The following is a 7689-nucleotide window of genomic DNA, read 5'->3' as shown; positions in this document are numbered from 1 at the left end:
ACAGCCATTTCATTTGCTTCTCTCAGTCCTGTTGATTTTCCCCATTCACACTAGACAGAGGATTTCTGTTCTAGTAGATAAAAGGCCACCACACAAGAGCAAATAAAAGCTTCTAGAAAACTCTTAAGTAATTGATTTGAAATTGGGAGGCTTTTGGTTTTGTAATAGTAATCCTGAAAAATTTGTATGGGTTTTTATGCAACCAAGATTTCATCAGGCAATGGATGGATGAATATTAGTATAGGGATTTTTAGCACGAACGGCAGCAGTGGAGCGTATGTAATAAATAGATGCAGCCTGTGAAAATCCAATAGGCAACCACTTGCACAGGCAAATAACTTTTATGGCTCAATGTACATACAGGATATTGTATAATTTACTGACATCAAAATCAGTAAATTATATCCAGTATATCCTAGGGTCAGACCTGCTGTATTTTATTTAGTTTCCAGGTTCAGAAATTCATTCCTTCATGCATTCCTCTGCTGCTAATACTTCATCCTGATCTGTATTATGGTGGGTCTGCCAGGCAGGAGCACACACTGGACAGGACACCATTCCATCACAGGGCACCACACACTCCCCTGGTCACTCTAAACAGCAGACAATACAGCTAAGCTGATCCACACACCAACATGTGATTGTGGATTGTGGGAGAATTGGAAAAAAAAAAAAACATCTATACACACGAGGATCAAACCCAAGACCCAGAGACACTGGGGTCTCAGCAACACCAACTGTGTCTTATCTGACAATATAAAATATAGGCCTCTTTCTTACTGCAGGGCTGATCACGGATGCAAATTTTTCCAGTGGCTTTTCCGCATGGACATTGTTGGGCACAGAGCACTTACAAGTCTTGCTGAGCTCAGCCAGTTTAGCTAACCATACTCAGTGCCACAAAACCTTTCTGTGGGAGGGCTTAAAAGATGCATGAATTCGCTGATTGGCTCTTTATTCTTTTTGCTGCTCAAACATGAGATCTTTCTGCCTCTCCTAATATATTTTAAAAAAATGCAGCTATAATGTACTGTGAACAAACAGGTCCTCTGTTAGCCAGATACTCTGCAAGGTAAGCCCCGTCTATTTGCTGCTTTAGTTCACAGAAGTGTAGTCTGTGCTGCTTTGAACACAAAGTAGTATGAAGAACAATAATAAAAAAAAAAAATTAAAAAAAAAATAACAACACAGTTCTCCATTTATTTAGCATGCTAACAGGCTAACCTATGCTAATGGTAAACATAGTCACTGAACAGTGCAGAATGATCTTAAGAACCATTAGGCCCTAGAGTGGAAAAGAGGTCATATTTTTATATTAAGATATAATTATTTTTAGATCTAAAATATGTTTGATGACAATATATTTTAAATCCAATATCTGCTGACACTAATTTGATCTATTGCAACAAATATCAAGGAACATATTGATTTAATTTGGACAATGAACAGGCAGCTGATGTAAAAAACAAAACACTTCACTGCTCTTGACTCAGGGTGGACAAGTGTAAATGAAGTGTGACACATAGTCACTACTGGTTATATAGGCATTCTGATAAAGTTTGCTAGGAAAGGCCAGGAAAGGTCAACACCTCTTTACAGACTTGACCCTCATGAAAAACCTGTCGATACAAACAAATGAAATACTTCTGCGGTTAGAGTCACTCGAAATGTGAAGATAATTGAAGGGGGATGTAGTTATTCACAAAAGCATGAAGGTCAGAAACAATAACAAAGACTCTGCGCCTCTAATCCATGGACACAAAAACAGGCAACAATGACTAAGACCAAGGGCAGATACCAATAAGCCAATGTAAGAACAAGACCTGAAACTAAGACTGAGCTTCCACGCCGAAAAGGAAACCGATCTGTAAATACAAACCAGATCACAAAGCAGCATTTGGACAGACATTTTATGACTGCTAAAATACAGATCATTGTGATTTTTAAATATATAGAAGCATCTAGAATGATACAGGGGCTCCCCTATAAGTCTAAGAGTCTTCCTAAGGCTCTGAGGCTGCAAATCTGAGACTCTAAATGTTCCAGCTTCCATAAGTTGTCTGCTAAACTAACAACACAAAACCAGATGTTTATTGCATCCTTTATTAACACGAGTGCGTTAACTAGATGATGACTAGGAATTACTGAAAAATCCCTATACATTTACAAATCATTCAATACCTTGAAGACAATAGATGGTCACAACTATGTTTTAACAAGTCCAAATTAACCTAAGGTAAATTACTCAATGAAATTTTTAAGTATGGAGGCCCAGGGCGTAAACAAGCAACATTAAAGCAGAGCACTCAAAGAGGGCATATATATTAACATTGTGCTGTTTTACAATAACCCTTTAGGCCCAAAACAAAAAAGTTGGGTTTCCTCTGGGTGCTCCGGTTTCCTCCCACAGTCCAAAAACACACGTTGGTAGGTGGATTGGCGACTCAAAAGTGTCCGTAGATGTGAGTGTGTGAGTGAGTGTGTGTGTTGCCCTGTGAAGGACTGGTGCCCCCTCCAGGGTGTATTCCCGCCTTGCGCCCAATGATTCCAGGTAGGCTCTGGACCCACCTTGACCCTGAATTGGATAAGCGGTTACAGATAATGAATGAATGAATAATTCGGTGGGTTGTACTTTGTTGCAGACAGCACAGTACAATTCAGCAGTCTGCTGAATTAATCAGATAATTACAAATAAATATGCAGCCTATAGGCTTAGTCCATGTACTACTATAAATAAAAATCCTGCAAAATTAAAACAATAAATATTAGTAAAGAAGTGTATTATATAACCAAATTTAACGACAAAAGGCTCAGCTACAGCGAGTGAACTTGTCAGTGTTGATATCTGTGGCTGCGCGCAAGCGCTTTTTTGTGTATGGCAGGGAGGGAACTGAATGCAGGTCACTAAATTAACAATAAAGATATACCTTTAAAAAATACTTATAGCAATAATAAAAAATAACATTACACAAAGATTGTTCATGAGTCCCAAATCTCGAGTCCAAGTCGAGTCCAAGTCATTTGAAGGCGAGTCTCAAATCTAGTCTGAAGTCACTGTTTGAGCAACTTAAGTGTGACTCGAGTCCGAGTCTCAAACTCGAGTCCACATCTCTGCTTACAAGAAAGCATTTTATTATATACATAATCATAATTTACACAAATACTGTAGAACACACAAAGCTCTACCATTCTAAATCCTGAACTTGTAAAATGAAGCCAACAAGAATGATCAAATGGCAGAACTCAAGTAGTATTAAGTAGTTTTATCTTTGGGGTTAGGGAGGTCCAGTACCAGATTAATTCATTCATTATCTGTAACTGCTTATTCAGTTCAGGGTCATGGTGGGTCAGAAGCCTAACCGGAATCATTGAGAGTAATAAGGGCACACACCCTGGAGGTGGCGCCAGTCCTTCACAGGGTGACACACACTCACAAATTCACTCACACACTCATACCTAGGGACACTGAGTTGGCAATCCAAATACCGTGTGTTTTTGGACCGTGGGAGGAAACCAGAGCACCTGAAGGAAATCCATGCTGACATGGGGAGAACACACCAAACTCCTCACAAATAGTCACCCAGAGTGGGACTCGAACCCACAACCTCCATGTCCCTGGAGCTTAATTACATACATACATACATAAATTTTCTTTTCCGCTTCTCCATTTCAGGGTTAGGATAGATTAACTAATTAATTAAGCTCCAGGGACCTGGAGGTTGTGGATTCGAGTCCCGCTCCGGGTGACTGTCTGTGAGGAGTTGGTGTGTTCTCCCCGTGTCTGCGTAGGTTTCCTCCGGGTGCTCCGGTTTCCTCCCACAGTCCAAAAACACATGTTGGTAGGTGGATTGTCGACTCAAAAAAAAGTGTCCGTAGGTGTGAGTGTGTGAGTGAATTTGTGTGTGTGTCTGTGTTGCCCTGTGGAGGACTGGTGCCCCCTCCAGGGTGTATTCCCGCATTGCGCCCAATGATTCCAGGTAGGCTCTGGACACACCGCGACCCTGAACTGGATAATAAGCGGTTACAGATAATGAATGAATGAATGAATGATTAATTAATAATAATTTTTAAAAAAAAGAGTAGACTGACAGACTGGAATCACTGATTCACAATACAGCTGCACACCACTGAGTGTTATGGCTTATGGTGTCAACTACCCACTATGTTAAAGACATTTTCAACTGAATTTCAGAATCATGAATTTCAAGTCTGACCACATAAATTGTAAATCTAACAGTTTGACTATCATCAATCCCTGGAATTGCTGGCCACATCCATCCATCCATTATCCACCGCTTATCCGGGTCCGGGTCGCGGGGGAAGCAGTCGGAGCAAAGAAACCCAGACCTCCCTCTCCCCAGCCACCGACGCCAGCTCCTCCGGGGGTATACCGAGGCGTTCCCAGGCCAGTCGAGACATATAGTCTCTCCAGCGTGTTCTTGGTCTGCCCCGGGGCCTCCTCCCCGTTGGACATGCCCGGAACACCTCTCCAGGAAGGCGTCCAGGAGGCATCCGAACCAGATGCCCGAACCATCTCAACTGGCTCCTCTCGACGTGGAGGAGCAGCGGCTCCACTCCGAGTCTCTCCCGGATGTCCGAGCTCCTAACCCTGTCTCTAAGGGAGAGTCCAGACATCCTGCGGAGAAAACTCATTTCAGCCGCTTGTACCCGCGATCTCGTTCTTTCGGTCACTACCCAAAGCTCGTGACCATAGGTGAGGGTTGGGACGTAGATTGACCGGTAAATCGAGAGCTTTGCTTTTCTGCTCAGCTCTTTCTTCACCACAACGGACCGGTACAGAGCCCGCATTACTGCTGACGCTGCACCGATCCGCCTGTCAATCTCACGCTCCATCTTTCCCTCACTCGTGAACAAGACCCCGAGGTATTTAAACTCCTCCACTTGAGGCAGGATCTCCCTTCCAACCTGGAGAGAGCACTCCACCCTTTTCCGACTGAGTACCATGGACTCGGACTTGGAGGTACTGATCCTCATCCCTACCGCTTCACACTCGACTGCAAACTGGTCCAGCAAGAGCTGGAGGTCCCGGCTTGATGAAGCCAACAAGACCACATCATCTGCAAAAAGCAGACATGGGATCCTGAGACCACCAAACCGGACACCCTCCGCCACTTGGCTATGCCGAGAAATTCTGTCCATAAAAATTGTGAACAGAACCGGTGACAACGGGCAGCCCTGACGGAGTCCAACTCCGACTGGAAACCAGTCGGACTTACTGCCAGCCATACGAACCAGACTCCTGCTCTGTTTGTACAGGGACTGGATAGCTCGTAACAAAGAGCCCAGTACCCCATACTCCCTGAGCACCCCCCACAGAATACCCCGAGGGACACGGTCGAATGCCTTCTCCAGATCCACAAAACACATGTAGACTGGTTGAGCAAACTCCCATGCACCCTCCAGGATCCTAGCGAGGGTAAAGAGCTGGTCCTGTGTTCCACGACCAGGGCGGAATCCGCATTGTTCCTCCTGGATCCGAGGTTCAACTATCGGTCGGACTCTCTTCTCCAGTACCCCCGCATAGACCTTACCGGGGAGGCTGAGGAGTGTGATCCCCCTATAGTTGGAACACACCCTCCGATCCCCCTTTTTAAAAAGGGGAACCACCACCCCAGTCTGCCAGTCCAGAGGCACTGCCCCCGATGTCCACGCGATGTTGCAAAGACGTGTCAACCAGGACAGCCCCACAACATCCAGAGCCTTGAGGAACCCGGGGTGAACCTCATCCACCCCCGGGGCCCTACCGCCAAGGAGTTCGCTGGCCACATGATCACTGCAAATATTGACTATTATATCACTGTCATCGCTGCCCATGAGTAACCTGCTACTTATTCTGACCACCATCATTTTTGCACTGGCACAAAAAAGACTGCTTAACCACCATCAAAATGACTGGTGAATCTGACCCTCTGGCTATTATCAGTCCTCTGCCAAATCTAACCACAGCATCCTTATTAAAGCACTTCTACTTCTGACCATGACCACTTAACCAACATTAAAGCATTTCTAAATTTTCCAACATGACCAAATTATTTATGCATTGGTATATCTGACCATTTCCCCATCATAAATGTACTTGTTTCATTCAATTCATTTATTTTTAGAGAACTTATTTTCAAATGGTAGTATCACATAGAAGCTTCACAGAATTTCAGGTCATAGCCAAGGTCATGAGCAAGCCAAGGTGACAGCATAACTAAAAATGAGAGCCAGAAATGTAGCACAGATATGAAGGCTCCCTGTGATATCAGCACCCCTCTGCTTCACCATCAATGAGCCAGAGGAACCACATGAGTGTAGCTGGACGACATCACTGACATCACAGATGACCAAAATTATCCATGTACACAAACCTCTAGATCTGCATCATCTTTCTAATGGGAATCTATTTACCACAGGGTATGCATTGCTTTGCATCAGTCATCATAAACCATGTATTCTGGGTCAATACTCTGATACTGATTATAGATGACACATTATATTAATAGTAATATATGTGAACCAAATTTTCCTGTGGACAATATTTCAGAAGCATTTGAGTAATTCACAATTGATTCACAGGTGGTAAGTTATCTTCAGGAGGCAGCCTCAGTACCTTGATTCAGAAGAAACAAGTTGCAAAACAAAACAAAACAAAATTTAAGGTTGACTGGTTACTCTATGGGCCATGGATAATGCAAGCAAAATGTAGGGACTTGCAAAAAACCAACAATGTTGACTACGGTGTTCGAAAAGGAGTTTGGGGAGCTCACTCCTTCTACCACTCCCACGGTCACAGCATCAGCTGTTTTCGTTCCTTCAGTGCATTAGCCTGGCCTAGAAATAGGGTTAGGAGCTCAGACATCTGTGAAAGACTCGGAGTGGGGCTGCTGCTCCTCCACATCGAGAGGAGTCACTTGAGGTGGTTCAGGCATCTGGTCCAGATGCCTCCTGGACCCCTTCCTGGTGTGGTGTTCCGGGCATGTCCAACAGGGAGGAGAGCCCGGGGAACACCCAGAACAGGAACATGCTGGAGAGACTACATGTCTGGACTGGCCTGGGAATGCCTTGGTATCCCCCTGGAAGAGCTAGAAATGGCGGCTAGGGAGAGGGAGGTCTGGGTTTCTTTACTCAGACTGCTTCCCCACGACCTGGACCTAGATAAACGGTGGATAATGGATGGATGGATGGAAGCTAATATGCATATCCGCATATGTGCACTTCTGTGTATCATTTTGTACTGGCTCTGGTACTTGTCCAGTGTGACTCGAAGATTGCCTTCTTCATGTCATGCCAAAATAACAGACTTGTGATTGGTCCTTTTGTGTGTCAGTCAAATTTATTTTCCTGCAGTAATAGGCCATTCTTGGCAGTTCCACGTTAAGTGGCGAAAGGTCGCAGATTCTGGGAGATTAGCAGTGAGTTGATCATGTGGAATAGTTTTGCATGCAGATGTCAGAAAAGCCCTGTGATGCCAAAGTATGATAAAGTTATGGCAAACACCAAAGGCATACTTTGAATCTGTAAAGATATTTGTTGACCAACCCAAAGATAAAACACAAGCTCTGGTTAAAGCAAAAAAGCTCTGCAGCTTGCCCATGTTGGACAAGCATGCTGTACTGAGGGTGGGAAAGATTAGATGGATTAGTTGTAGGATAGACTATTGGCACTCTTCTACTGCATGGTCTA

This window comes from Hoplias malabaricus, chromosome 7 (assembly GCF_029633855.1).
Source record: "Hoplias malabaricus isolate fHopMal1 chromosome 7, fHopMal1.hap1, whole genome shotgun sequence".
In the NCBI taxonomy this organism is placed as follows: Eukaryota; Metazoa; Chordata; class Actinopteri; order Characiformes; family Erythrinidae; genus Hoplias; species Hoplias malabaricus.
Note: the sequence above shows the minus strand (reverse complement) of the source record.